Source organism: Coptis chinensis, chromosome 4, assembly GCF_015680905.1.
Source record: "Coptis chinensis isolate HL-2020 chromosome 4, ASM1568090v1, whole genome shotgun sequence".
In the NCBI taxonomy this organism is placed as follows: Eukaryota; Viridiplantae; Streptophyta; class Magnoliopsida; order Ranunculales; family Ranunculaceae; genus Coptis; species Coptis chinensis.
In genome coordinates this window covers 14,437,364-14,452,902 of record NC_141459.1, presented here as the reverse complement: position 1 = coordinate 14,452,902, position 15,539 = coordinate 14,437,364, and the positions used below count along the sequence as shown (strand labels likewise).

Here is a 15,539-nt window from a genome sequence, read left to right as displayed (position 1 = left end):
GGAAGTCATGAAAATATCTCCAATAGTGGTACTTCACCGACATAAGAGTACAATGCAACAATGATCTTCTCTTACATAATTTTATATCTTTATATTCAAGAAATCAATAGTGCTATTCCAAAATAATGCCACGGCAATGCCTTTAGATACTTCACAGATAAATATGGACTCACTATTTTTTCAATGCCAATCTTTTAAACTTCAGGTGACATTTTGTAGTACAGAAAAATCACTTTATCCATGCCAGATTGATTTCATCTAGAACAGTCGACACAAATTCACTTGTTCCCCAAAACGCAGAAACACAAAAAGAGGAGAAAGAAAGAAAGAAAAGGTCGAAAAAGAGAAAAAGAGAGATTGACACGTGGAGATGAAAGTGGGGGCATCAGGTCTTCCGCTATAAAGTAATCCCTCACCAACGATGTTCTCAGAAGATATTTTTTCCATCTTCTCTTTTTTTTCTTCTAGCTTCTTCTTAGTTCTTTCTTTATCTACTCCACTACTACTCTCATCATCATGTCATAACTTCATTCTCCAGCTCACTTTCTCTTTTCCAGATCTCTTCATCTTCTTCTTCTTCTTCGTTGTTTGTGCCTTTAATTCTTCAAATGTTATGTCTATTCTCTTCGTGTTTGATGAAAATGTGTAAAACGATCAATGCTGATTACGTACCGAACTTTGTTATAAATCTTTTCATGTTGATTCACTATGTAAGTTCTTTATTACTTGAATTCTAACTCACCTTGTTAACTGTTCGTGTTTTTATGTTCTTACACAGTTACACTGCAGCACATCGTTGTTAGAATTTTACTATTTATACCTTTTTCCTTGTGTATATTTATCTAACATGACTAGTAGTTCTCACTGTGTAGCAGTTTAGCTAGAAGTCGATCTGCAAAGAAACAAAGGTGCTGGATGGTTGCTTTGTGATGCTTTTCTCATCTCAGGTAAAGAGAATGAATCCATTTTTTGTTTTCTTGTGAATTTTATGTGTTTTATGTTTACAGTAGAAGTTACCTATCTTCAATGACTTCAGAGTTCAGATCATAAACGGTGCCTTCTATTATTAGTTTTTGGTAATGATCAACCTAGGTTATTTTAGAAGTTAGAAGTAACTAGGGAATATGAAATTTAGGCGAAGTTCATTTGGAATTGTTTTGGTAGTGGTGCATATATGAAATTTTTGATAGCCTAAAGTCAACTAGATCGACTGTTTATATGCACAATGTTTAACTCTTAGTGCTGTAGTTCCCATTTTTGCTGTTTATTGTGTGTGCGTGTTTTAGTTTTTGGGTCTTCTAGACTAGGGCAGTCAATGGCCGGACTGGACTTGAATTTGATCATGACTCATGTTTAGGTCTCATTGGACATGATAATTTACATTAGATTTAAGTCTTTTAAACTCATTCAAATCTTAAAATAGTTAACTTTTTTATGATTTCTCTAAAAACAAATTGAAATCGAGAATAACAATAGCGGGATATTGGATTTAGTCGGGGCATGTCTAGTTCTAGGGCCTAAAGTCCAACCTAAGCGCTAGAGACCGCCCTCCCTTTAAAAATGCTTTTTAAAGATGGGACGTGGGCCAATGTTTGAGTGGACTAATAACCTTGAGTCCTTTAAAGTAGGTCTAGTGGGTATAAAATTATAAAGGGCCCCAAAATTTAACCAAAAGTCGGGGCCTAAAGTCAAAGTTATTTTAGCCTCGATATTTAGGGAATATGAAATTTATCTCATTTGGAATTTTTTGGTAGTGGTGCATATATGAAATTTTTGATAGCCTAAAGTCAACTAGATCATTTGTTTATATGCACAATGAACTCTTAGTCTTTGTAGTTCCCATTTTTAAAATTGTTTTAGATGCAGAAATGTTTAATAGAGGTCTTGAAATATGTTGACTAGGTGCACTTTTTATTTTTGGCTTTAGACTAGGGCAGTCAATTTTTACTTGAATTTGATCATGACTCATTTTAGGTCTCATTGGACATATCTTTATCCGCCTTTTCCCATTTTACTTGGAAATAGTTAACTTTTTTATGATTTCTCTAAAAACAAATTGAAATCGAGAATAACAATAGCGGGATATTGGATTTGCGGGCATGTCTAGTTCTCATAGTTTTTTTTATTTTATTGGGGTGGGGGAAGGGGAATTGAGAATAACAATAGCCGTTGGTTGGATATTGGATTTGCGGGCATGTCTAGTTCTATAAATTTTTTTATTTTATTTGGGGGGGGAGGGGGAATTGATAGATGCAATTTTCTTGCCTATATGAGTTATTTGATTTAAGGACATATTACCTAATTTATTTAAGTTAAATTAGGGGTGTGCACGGGTCGGTTTGGATAATCGACTCTGTCAGTTTTCAAATATGAGAAACCAAACCGATCCATTCAAATTAGGAACCGATCTGAACCGATTTTTTTTCTTTGATTTTGCTTGATATTTCGGTCGGTTTTTTCGGTTTTTTCGGTTATTTCATAACAATGAAATAAGTTTTGATTTCAAGCAAAATCAAAGAAAAAAAATGAATAGTTACTATATCAATTTTGAGGAATATAACTAAATTCATTCAATTTGATATCTTCCGAATTTTCATCTAAAACATCTATTTTCATTGAACCTTCATTAATTTGATTCATTACAAATCAATTCTTGAAGAGAGAGAGAGGAAAACAATTGGAGGTGAGATAGAAGATGGGTGGCTAAAAGAAAATGTTGTTTGAGAAATGAGAAGATGAGAGCGGCTAGAAAGTTTGCTTTTAGGGTTAGGAAGTTTGTTTTTAGGGTTACTATTTTAATTAAAGATACAACCGTCTAAGATCTAAGGGCTAGAAGCACATTTATTATATTTTAACAAAAAGTCGGTTCGGTTCGAGTTTAAAAGTTAAGGTTTTTGCTTTTGAAAACCGAGGACTGAACTAACCAAGTCGAGTTATATTTTTTCAACCGAACCGTCAGTACTTGAAAACCAGCCTGTTTTGATTAGGGTCGACCGGTTTTGTTGGTTCTTCCGGTTTTTTGCACAGTAGAGTGTAAATATCAATTTTTGAGTGAAATTGGCATTTTATATAAAATTTGCTAAAGAAATAGAAATATGATACAAGTATTTAGGGTGTGTTTGTTAACTGGCAAACTTCTTTTTGTTAGCGAAAAAAAAAATGGCAAATTTATAGTGGGAAAATATAAGATTTGCCAGTGTTTACCCACTATAGATTTGTCAGTATTTGTTTGCAAAAATGAAAGCAAACTAAATTAAAACCTAAAAAACGAAATTAAAGCGGCGAGAGTTGGAACTGGAGCTGGAGAACGAATATTAAATCTTAGAAAGATAGAAACAAAAAAAAAAAAAAAAAAAAAAAATGTGAGACAGAGAGATTGAGAGAAAGAGAGACCGAGAGTTTGAGAGAGAAAGAGAGATTGAGAGAAAGAGAGCCCGATAGTTTGAGAGAGAAATAGAGAAGAGAGATTAGAGATGAGAGTGAGAGAGAATACCTAAGAAGAGAGCGAGTTGATCGAGCAAGAGAGGCGGCAGTGAGAAAGAGAGGAGAGATCGAAAAGGAGAGGTGTTTCTATTTTTCCTACTCTAGTGAGAAAATACCGGGTGGCTAATCCAACTTTGGGGGAGGTGTTTTCTATTTTCCCACTTATAGTGGGAAAATTTGATTTGCCAGCTAATTCTAAATTGTATTTGCCAATGCCCTTAAATACATCCAAACATTGGCAAATGGTACTTATAATGGGAAAATACAATTAGCCACCCCCATTTGCCCGTTAACAAACACACCCTTAGGTGGTTTGGCATTCCTACTTCCACTAGAAATGAGGAATAATTTTATTAGGAGTAAGCATTAAAACTGACCAAAACGAACCAAATCGAGCATTTTTAGTCGGTTTTTTTGATTGATGTCAGTTCGGTGCGGTTTGGAAAAATTAGAAAACCGACATCTTCAGTTCAGTTCTCGATTTGTAAACTTTTGAAACCGAATAAAACCGAACTGATTGTATTAGTTATTAGGTTAAATAATTTAAACGTTTAACCATTAAATGATAAATTCCATCTTTAGTAATTAGATAATTTTAACAATTTGTGGTTTTGAATTTTTTTCCTATTGTGATTTTGAGGTTTTGAGATGCTATTAGCCTATTACAAGGTTTAGTGTGGCTATTAAATGAAAAACTTAAAAATATCACATACAAAACTAATTAAAACCAATCTTCATTACTAATTATTGATTGAGTCGTAGAGAAATAGTAAAAAAAATAAAAATCTCTTATAATTTTTTTTAGATAATTTTTTTGGATGTAGTTTTCTTTCGCTTGTTATTGAGAACTGAAAACAGACTGAACCGAATTGAAATATCTAAAATCGACCACTTCGGTTCGACGTTGGTTTTACTTAAAAAACGACCTGATCTGAATCGTGCACACCCCCAAATATTACTAGGGACTTACAAGTTGACATATTGGGCTAGTTCGATTGCAAAAGGTTTGGGTTTAATGAAATCAATAAGATAACAAGTTTTAAGACCATCTAAATTCAAACCGTGAACCTTAAGCGGTTCGGCGAAGGAAAAAAGCAAAATGAGATGAGAAAGATTGAGATGAGTATGGTAAAAATGAGCGGAAAGAGCACATAAAATTTTGAGAATGAGAATGAGGGGTAATTGTAGAGAATTAGATTTGGGTTTTTTTTTCTTATGATGCTATAAGATTTCTAATGCTGATTTTGAATGAAAATTTTGAGATTTTGGGATAATGCATGTGAGAATTGGAATGAGTGTGAGAGTGAGACCAAAAAAAAAAAAAAAAAAAAAAAAAAAAAAGTGAGAAACAACATTTATATATAATTTTGAAAATTGGAGATGAGAAAATTTCAAGTCAGAATAATTTTGGCGTGCTACTTTAGTAGTAGTGTTGTTTTGCCACGTAATAAGAAGTTTGATTGTAATGGTTTAACAGTAGAGGCATTGAAAGCCACACATACTAATGGAGACTATGCATGAATTCAGTGGGAACTTGTGACCCTTGAATGCCAAGACCAACTACGATACCATTGTGCATTTGTGACATTGTATTAGTAAATAGAGACTATAAAAGTGGAGACAAAATTAAAATAAAGTTTTAATAAAGGAGATGGTGATGTTGCTAGTGAAAAAGAAGAAGAAGAAGAAAAAGATAAAAGGATAATAATGATTACTTGTGTTTTCGGTTCGGTTTTAATATTTAGGAACTGAAAATCAAACAGGACCTGCTAGAAAATAATCGGTTCAGATTGGTTTGGTCGGTTTTCCAGTTGTTGTAGACACCCCTAATGATGATGGTGGCGCGATGAATTGATTATAGAGGATATTATATTAGAAAACTGCGAAGGCGGTCTGCACTCAGGGGCGGAACCACCGGAGGGGGGAGAGCAGAAACCACTGCCCCCCTTTAAATTTTGATAAAAAAAAATATAGTAGTGTAGAGAAGGAGATGGATGTTTGCAAGCGGGTAGAGATGATAGTGTTTGGGTCGCCCAGATCCATCTTTATTTCTTAGGCCTGAAACATGGTGGGCTGGCTATGTTGACATTTTTTGTTTACTTTATGTTGTAATCTATTGGGATTTTTGGCCCTCCCCGATCGAATTCCTGGCCCTGTCTACACTGATGTTAGGAAGAAAAAGAAGAAGAAGAAGAAGAAAGAAATAATGAAGAGAAGAATAAGATTAATAATAATAAGAAAAAAAATAAAAGGTGGGGAGATTTTGGTGGTTTGGTTAGTGATAAAAAAAATTGTAAATGAAAGAAAGATAGGTTTTATGTTAATTTTGGTGGAAAAAAGAGGTTGGAAAAGAGAGAATGGAGGGAGTAAGAGTGGAGGATGACTGGCAAAATATATAAGACTTTTTTTATGTTTTAAGTAGAGACAATTCCCAAGAGATAGAAACATAGGACGCAATTGGCAATGGATGTCGCACCCTCTCACGGTGTCCTTGTTTGTTCCAGACACAATTGAAGTGATGTCCAAGTCTATTTCATACCACAGACCACTTGTAAACCCAGTCAAGGACTAAAAGTGGCTTTGTTTTGTACGTGGGACGCGAATTCTAGTTGTGTCTGGCACTGTGCGTGGGGTGAAACTCGCACTTTTTGGGTTTTGCATTTACTTTTGCAGCTTTGAATCACGGTTGTACTTCACCTTCATTATTTTTGTGGGGAATAGGGACACGATTGGACTGTGTACAAGTAGTAAGGCAGTAGACATGCTGAGCTACCATTCCCCATGTTGTATTATCAGGAAACATGAACATACTTTAAGACTCATTTGAGCCTCAACATAATTAAGTTCAATAATACAGCACAGCCAATGGTAGATGTGCATGTTAAAATAGTATGAGACACTTGGGGGACAACAACTTTTACATTGTATTAGTTACAAAAGTGTGGTAATTATATATCCAAGAAAAATGTAATTAGGACACCGCAGACGAGATACGTGTAGAACACCTGAATCTTAGTTTGTTCTAAAACTGTGTAGTTTAAGCGTTAATCGGAAACAAGTCGCTCCAAGAGCTTATAGCGATTAATTGGAATTAATCTCTTTAGTTAATCTATAATACATGTCACATATAAGTGATATAACAACCTAAAACAAAATAAAATAAAAAAACTACAAGTCTGAGTGGTGGAATGCTAGCTGGCCTAAGAGTTTTCTTTGGTGGTTTTTCACTTTTTACGGTTTTGATTATTTTTTATCGGTGAAGTGAAACGTTTTCAATATATAGATTCGCGGACTTTTCTTTGTTGGGTTTTTTTTTGGGCTTAATTTTTTTTTTAAAAAAAAAAACCTATTCCGACTCAAACTTATTAACCGACGCTTTTTTTATACTAATTTTCCGATTAATTGCCGATTAAGCGGAAGAAATCGCCATTTTATAACACCCGCTCAGACTTCTAAATTTTTTCTTGATCGGATCGGTCGAGGGGCTTAATAGGTGCTTAAACTGCCTAGCTCCGAAATGCTAGGCGGTAGAGTATAATTATGCGTTGGAAAAATGATAGATATTGAGTCGTCCCAACAACCATGATACTTGTTATTTACATGACAAAAACACGTTGTTTGTTCACCAGTTTTTACTTCATAGTACTTAGCATATTTAATTTGTTAAGTTATGACATTGTCTCCCATATGGCCATATTCTATTCCTAACTCCCCAAGGCTCCGTCCCGAGATGGCGATGATTATATGAATGTATGACGCTCATAATTTTTCACTAAGAAATAAGCTTATTTAATTTTTTAAAAGTTATAGCACCGTCTCCCATATTGTATTCCTAACTTTCTAAGGCTCTCCTCTTGTGACAATATGATATTCATTATATTTTACTAGGAAGTCATTAAAAATTTCCAATAGCGCTTGTGTACTACACTAACATCTCTACACTATATGATAGCCGGGTTTGTAGGAACCACACTTTTCAACCGAACAATATATTTATAATCTCTCAATTTTAAGATTTTAGAACCACCTCTTTATGTTTATTTAAATTACATCTCTCCTATTTATTAATTACAATTGACTTTCTAATCTCTATTAAAATTGAACCACATCCTTCTTCAATAATTTTAGGATAGTCTTCTTAATTTAAAAACTAAAATTTATGTATAGGAATTGTATATCTTTTATATTTTTAGAAAATTGTTTCTCTTTTCTTAATGAGAGATTCACAAAAAATTGTTTCTCTTTAATTTTTTTAACAATTTTCATTTTAACTATTTACAACTTGGCGAACTGATGCGAGTACAATGCCCAACAATGATCTTCTCTCGAGTCAAGAAAATCAGTAGTGCTAAATTTCGACACAACATGTAAAATTCAGTCAATCAAAATCGACAATCTATACATTGAATTATTGAAGAAATCGGTAGTGCTAAATTTCGACGCAACATGTATAAATTAGTATTACATAAACTTCCGCGACATTTTGTATAACAAAAAATCAGTAAGTCCCTGTGGAATTGCTTTGATTTCGCTCTCTTTTTTGTTCCCCAGAACGCAGAAAGAGAAAAACGAGGAGAAGGAAAAATAAAATAAAAGGAGACACGTGGAGATGAAAGTGGGGGCATCAGGTCTTCTGCTATAAAATAATCCCTCACAACCGAAATTCTGAATAGATATTTTTTTCCATCGTCTCTTTTTTCTCTTCTAGCTTCTTCTAGTTTCTTCTTTCTTTATCTACTCTCCACTACTACTCTCTTCATCATGTCAAAACTTCATTCTCCAGCTCACTTTCTCTTTTCCAGATCTCTTCATCTTCATCTTCATCTTCATCTTCATCTTCTTCGTTGTTTGTCCCCTTAATTCTTCAAATGTTATGTCTGTTCTCTTCGTGTTTGATGAATCTGTGTAAAACGATCAATGCTGATTACGTACCGAACTGTGTTATAAATATTTTCATGTTGATTCACTATGTAAGGTTCTTTATTACTTGAATCCTAACTCACTTTGTTAACTGTTCGTGTTTTTGTCTTCTTACGCAGTAACACATGGTTGTTAGAATTTTACTATTTTTATCTTTTTCCTTATGTATATTTGTCTAACATCACTTGTTCTCACTCTGTAGCAGTTCAGCTAGAATTCTGCAAAGAAACAAAGGTGCTGGATGGTGCTTTGTCATGCTTTTCTCATCTCAGGTAAAGAGAATGATTCCATTTTTCGTTTTCTAGTGAATTTTATGTGTTTACACTTCACAGTCGTAGAAGTTACCTATCTTCAATGACTTCAGAGTTCAGATCATAAACGGTGCCTTCTATTATTAGTTTTTGGTAATGATCAATCTAGGTTAACTAGGAAATATGAACTTTAGGTGATGTTTATTTGGAATTGTTTTTGTAGTGGTGCATATAATCCCAAAGTCAACTATCGCCACTTGTCCCCAAGCTATTGGTGGTAAAATCATGTACTTACACAGCCTCCTCTAGATAGCTTGATATTTGTTGGGTTGTCGAGAAAATAAGCCACCAGTTGAGAGTTTGTTGTGCTCCCAGTAAGTTGTGTGACATGAGACCGATTTGATTGACAGCCCTGAACGAGTTAACAAGTTGTATACAAATTAGAAGGCTTATTCGAATGTGTTGTTTCGTGTATGAGCTCAGCTGTTGCGGCATGAGAACTATGTTGAGGTGCGAGCTGGGTGTTTTAGTAACCCAAGTTTGCAACCTATTGTTGGTGAGTGGAATAGTTCAATGATATACATTATGGAGCATAATTGTAGCCTTTAGCGTGCATAATTTGGTCGTCTTGTAATGATCGAGCTACAAGAAGTTCATTAGTAGCAAAAACGTGTGTGAGCACATCTATATATATGAGATAATAGTGAGTAGCAGAATTCACGTGTCATAAGCAATTCCCATGGTGAAATTTGCATATCACGTAGAGTGGAATAACGTACAAGGGTTGTTGTACATGTATCATAGCCAAATAAGAAATTTATGTATGCTATGTACATTTAATAAGCTAGGTTACTCATGGTCTAAGGATATGGTAAAAACTCAGAAGTGGTATGCCCACATGATTCATGAGAAAGATATACAATACAACATTAAAAGCATTTTATAAGAGATATATATGGTATATAAATGCACATAGGTGGTAAATAGTTTGGTCAAACTTGCTATTGGCCATTCCAATAACGGTTAACCACCATGGTGCATGGAATGCGAGTTATAAAGACCATGCATGTAACGATAGTCGTCTAATAACATGCTCATGTAATTAACTCACCCAAGACAATGAAGAACAATTATCTATCAGCCAGCTCCACTGCTATTTGGTGAAACGTTGTAACTCGCCCCATTGCATAGAGCACAACTTTGTTAAATATGCTACTGGGTTTGATCAACATGAGCATGTTTTGTGTCGTTTTTGAACTGTTCAACTGTTGAACTTGTAAAGGAACATGAATTTTTGTTATGTCCCCCAGACAACGCCAAATGTAAATTTTAATTTCTAGAGCGAAATTGGCATTTGTTATAAATAGAATTTGCTAAAGAAATAGAAACATGACAAATGTATTTAGGTGGTTCAGCGTTGATAGTTGCCCACGTACTCACAGAATGGGAAATGATTTTATTGTTATGAAATTGTGTGTATATATTACAATTGAGATGGTGGAAAAGAGTAGAGGACTGGTGGTTGTGAACTTCCTTGTATGTGTTTTGATAATGAAGAATCCTCCGAATTTATAAGAGATCAAAGTGTAACTCGTGGTTGAATTTAAGTTTGTGGTTATGTTGATATTAATGGCATTAATGGACTTTGATGACCATTAGAGCATTTTTTGACTTGTTGACTTCCACATTGTAATTGTCGCCACTTGTCACCATGCTATTGATGGTAAAATCATGGGTATCGTGAAAAAAATTATATTGGTGATAAGTTTGTACATTTTTCTTGAATTAGTGCATGGTGGATTGGTGGGGTTAGCTTCTGCAGCAATATGAGAGTCTAATATCTTATGTGTTTGACATGCGTCCCATCTGGAGATACGATTGGTTGGAAGTCCAAAGAGCATAAAGAAAATGATAAAGAGCATTGGATTAGGACTTACTCGTTTGTTGTTGGGGTTCCAATTGGTAGAGCTCGAACCCAAAAGCGGATTTTTACATTGTTAGTAGAATCCCCTGACCAAGTATCATGGTCAGAACCTAAAATTGATGTCTAGGCCCAGGAGAACTTGGGGACATAATCACATAAGTCTAGTTTGACACGTCCATGACATTCATCATTCACAGACCTCGGGTTCTTGCAGTTTGTTCCTAGCTCTCCAAGTTAGTCGTGTTGACTGTCCTGAGTATGTGACATGTAGTTATATTCTCAAAGAGTGATTTGGACTCAACAAATTCACAAAGCTATCTCAATTTGTCATCCACTTTTCACATTGGATACATCTATAACATGTGCTTACTAACTACAACTGAAATGGTCATGAAGTGATGGTTGTAACTGATTCAGGTAACTGATTCTTTTTATGGGGCATAAAGCTTCATCAACAGATAATGGAATCACGAGGCGATAGCAGAGAACAACTCAATATTGAACTGGGGATATACATTGTCCAAGCCCTTCCATAGGACTATCCAAGCCCCTCCATAGGAATAGCAAGGAGAAAATCTGTTGTATGTGAAGACACTCAAATACTTCCCACTTAGCCACTGTGGACCTCTGGCAGTGTGGGTGACGGTTGCGCCCTAGTGTGATCTCACTTTTCTTAGGTGGTTGTCCAAACATTTTGGTTATGACTAATTATCTAAGTTTTGACGTCGAGGCCTTTTCAAGCACAATTGGCTGAGGAGGCAGGAGTAGTTTTCTGGATGGGTGACGTCCTGGGAAGTCCTATTTGGACAAAACCCCTTAGGGAGGTTCGCAGTGGCTAAGTGGGGAGTATCGGCATGGTCAGTGTGGTAGGATGAGGTGGATCGTTACAGGCACTAATCCGAGGCAACAAATGAAAATCTACTAACATCTGCAGTAGATACCACGGTCACCAAGTCATAGAAGCGTTGATAGGCGCCACTGAAGACGATCAAAACTGGGTCCATTTGAGACAACAATGACCTGAAGGGCGAAGAGTGGTCAAAAAATTCGTCTTCTTTCTTGAAGTGCGCCGAAGGGAGCACAAGTTTTACTAGCCCTGTCCCCGCTTGAACCAAAATCAAGTCACACTGAATCTTTCAACTGGGGTAACAGGTTTATTAACCCAAGATTTTCTCACACACTGTGAATCTTTCAATTTGGGTAACAGGTTTATTAAACGCAAGGATTTCTCCAACTCTTTTTCGGGCAAGGCTTTGGATAAACAATGCATCTGTGCTGACTGTCCCTCTTAGCAACTTAACACCATGCTGAGTACATGATATGCCTGGACGGAAGAGATCAGGGTTGGAGCAACAAGGGTCTACTAATGGCCGAAAGATCTGTCTTGGCCACGCTGAGGATGAGTCCAAGACTGGGCTCTCCTTCCTGAATGATATGCATTGCTGTTGCGACTTGCTCTGTTTCACCAATCAAGGTCCCATTGTCCAAGGAGAAAATGAGTGGCCCTAGAGGATCAACTTGTCGAATACCAGTTGATGACCAAATATAATCCTGTCACAAATACAACTTAGCTGGTTAACTGTACATGTATTCTACTCATGGAGCTATAGCTAGACATCGAAGGTAAGCTTCTCTTAACATAGATCCTCAGTCAACAAGGTTGAAAGCATTTTGAAAGTTCACTAGCATCATACTGAGAGAAGTGTTTTCCTATTGGCGTGGACCATGTGATTGACAACATGCAAAATTGCTTCTACACCGCTAGGTACACCAACACCGAATTGAAAATCCTGTAGGTACCGGACCATATCCTTTGCTACTCCTTTCTTTGCAACCTTGGACACTAATCGCCGCCATACCATGCCAACAGCTATTGGGCAAACACCACTATCTGGTTTGATTAGTTGGGTAAGCGGGGCACTTGCAATAAATTCTGCTAAGACCTGTTAGGCACTTTCATTGCAACCATAAGTTCACCACTGCTGTTAAGGGTTCCATAAATTCTGTAGCAACAGCAGCCGCAGCACTACCAGTCTACCACTCATAGCGTCCATCAGTGTTGAGCACTCAAACCATCAGGTGTTTTCTTATTTTTTTGAGAGAGAGGTTTATTGGCTTATGTCAAGTAGAATTTTGTTTCTTCCTTTGTCAAAATACAGATCATGGCATACTCATCAATATGCTGTTCCTTACCAACCGTGTTGTCAGAATCCCTATGCATACCCTAGGATTGTGTTTGAGAGAACGTCTAAACCAGCAGTACAACAATTGGATTTGATTGAGAAAGTTGTATATAAGTTTTCCGATCTGACAAAGTCTCTAGAAGATATTAATCATGATCTTGCTGAAGTTGCAGATGAACAAAGAAGCCTCAAGGAAAATGAAGAGGTTGATTATTTTGTTCACATGTTTGATGAAGAAAATGGTGAGACTAACTGGACAAAAGTTTGAAACTCTGAAGTTTTTGATATTGCTGATTTCTTCTTAGTTTTTAGGGATGAACTTGTTAATAAATCTTCTTGCATACGTGTTAATATGGAGGTAGCTAAAGAAGATCCTTTCTGGGAGGTGTTTGAAGAGCAAGTTGAGGTTTCCATTCCTGTAGATCTCTTCCCGATTGATAAAGCTATTTCCACCATAAAATCAATAGGTTTGATATTTATAATCCCGTGGATTTCTTTCAAATTTTGGATAACGACCTTGGTGATATATTGTCCTTTATGTTCCCTATTTGGAAAGGCGTTTATGCGAAGAATTATGATGTACATCTGAAAGGTTTGCAGATTTTCATGTAGATGTTTGACGAGCAAATAAAAAACCCTACTCTCCAGAATTATCATTGTATATTTCTATTGACACCCAAAAGGTTAAAGTTGCGAATTTTCCTGGTCCTGTTTGGTCTGATTTCTTGACCAATATGACCAAAATGTGGTTCCAGTATTTAGATTGACAATTAAGTATTTCAAGGAATTCTTTTGGAGATTTTTTCTGACATTAGTATTGATGGGTATATATCAGTCATCAAGATAGATGTATAAGCCAACTTTCGATCGTTTTTAGATTGACAATTTTCAGCTCAGTGAGCCGCTACAAGGGTAAAACTTGTGGACGAATTCTGTGCAACCTCGGGAGGATGGTGTGGTCAGTGCCATGGTCTACTAGTCAGGTCCTGGATTGCCTTCAATTTGAGGTCAAAATTTTCTTAGCATGGGAGATTGATGAGGTGAATCTATGGGTTTGATGTTTATTAATTATTATTTTTTTTTTATTTTGTGTAAGAAAGTCTGGAAATTCCCCAGGTTTAAATAGGGTCAGGCTACGTTAGGAGTTTCGATTTTGGTGGGGTCTTGAATAGCAAGACAGATCTTTTGTAATAGAGAAAACATTTTAGCTGACTTCATGTTGATGAATAAAGATTAAAAAGGAGACTTCGTTTTCTTTGAAGAACTCGGGTTCTTGTTTACTTTTTAATAAAGTGTGGTTTTTAACAATTGTTGCATCTGCTGGTTTAATCTACATCATGAACAGATGGTGCATTGATGTCAATTGGGAACTCTTTAAGTATCTGTTAGAAATGGAAAGAATTAATCTGATGAAAATAAGCTGTCACAATTGTTTGTAATATGTTTGGAAGTTCTGGATGGTCACGATGCGGTGGTTTCAGAATGAAACTGTGGCACTTATGTGCTCCCTGCATGTTGAGAGAGGATCTGAACTCATGAGTGCCTTGAGGTATTGTTCAAGAATGGGATATCACTGTAATGGTTGGACACTGTTTAGGAAACACTCGTCTTTATTGAGTTTCCAGTCACAATGGTTCAGATGATTGTTTAGCTTTTCATAGCAGAAGATTCTTTGACCACCTACATTTATAATAGAGATTATTACAATATGAGAATTGTAACTCATATCTTCAGGAGTTTAACTCAGTATGCTCTTTCTGGTTCATTTGCTAACGGCAAAGTCACTTTACCCGAAAGTTCTTATGTGTACGAGTTGCAGTCACAAGTCAAGAAGGTTATTTTGGCATGCTGTGTAGCTGTGAGATAGCCCTTGGTTGATTTCGATTCCTTCATTAGAATCTTATTGTTGTACCTCGTCTTAGTGTAGGACTAACATATCAGATAGGATACTGCTACCATATTTGGGTATATATATACCCAAATATATATACGTTGACACCCCTAAATGACACCCCGAATTGACTCCCCTACTAAACACAATGATTTAATAGCCGATTTTTGGTAGATATGATCTCCCCACTATGGATATGATCTCCAAAAAAATCAGCTCATTTCAATGTGTGGTTGTCAACATAGTAGCCTGACCATATATATATTCCCAGATCGAGTGCTTACCTTAAAATGGTCTAGAATTTACCATCTCAGATAGGCCAAATATCCTAACAAGGTTTGTCTGCACAATACATATGCTGAACAGTTTTAGTAGATATGAGGGTGCTGGGATTGGGAATGAATACATGGGCATGTGACTACTTTAGTAGGTTATTTGAAGCAGGATTCTCCGGTTTGTGCAGGCAGGTTGAAGGCCAGAATGGAGGAAAGGAATGGTGAGTTTCTGCTATTGTTGTTGTTGGGTGGGGGTGGGCATTAAGGGTCAGGGATTTTAGTTCTGTAAACAGGTTTAGATGGGATATTCGGGGTTTATGGGGCTTGATATACTATTCTATGGATAGTGTCTTAAGGATAATGTCTTGGTTGATGTAATCTTTTTTATTATACCAATAAATACGTATTATCTATATTAAACAAAAAGAGTTAATGCTGTTCACATGGTTGTACCTTTTATTTATTGAAATTCTGCAGCCATAAAGATATTTTATAATCAGATTGAATCCTTTACTTGCAGAACTAGGACAACTACTATCAGGCGATAGTTCTGTCAATTTTTTTTGACTATAAACATACATGACTTCCTAATGCGTGGGTTTATGATCGCCA

The 15,539-nt window shown here is 36.0% G+C and overlaps 1 long non-coding RNA gene across 20 annotated transcripts in view; it reads left to right on the top strand.

Moving 5' to 3' along the window:
• The first annotated feature begins 212 nt into the window (after positions 1 to 212).
• LOC147502078 (uncharacterized) overlaps positions 213 to 15,539 on the top strand; it is a 36,889-nt gene continuing 21,562 nt past the window's right edge. For 2 of the 20 annotated variants that reach the window (XR_015221589.1, XR_015221586.1), the window contains exons 1-4: positions 222 to 710; positions 873 to 947; positions 8,035 to 8,453; positions 8,606 to 8,675. This is a non-coding gene — a long non-coding RNA (uncharacterized LOC147502078). Of the gene's footprint in view, positions 711 to 858; positions 948 to 8,034; positions 8,454 to 8,605; positions 8,676 to 11,785; positions 12,202 to 15,115; positions 15,149 to 15,539 lie in introns of all 20 variants that reach the window. The other 18 variants (XR_015221583.1, XR_015221585.1, XR_015221590.1 and 15 more) reach the window with 18 other exon arrangements.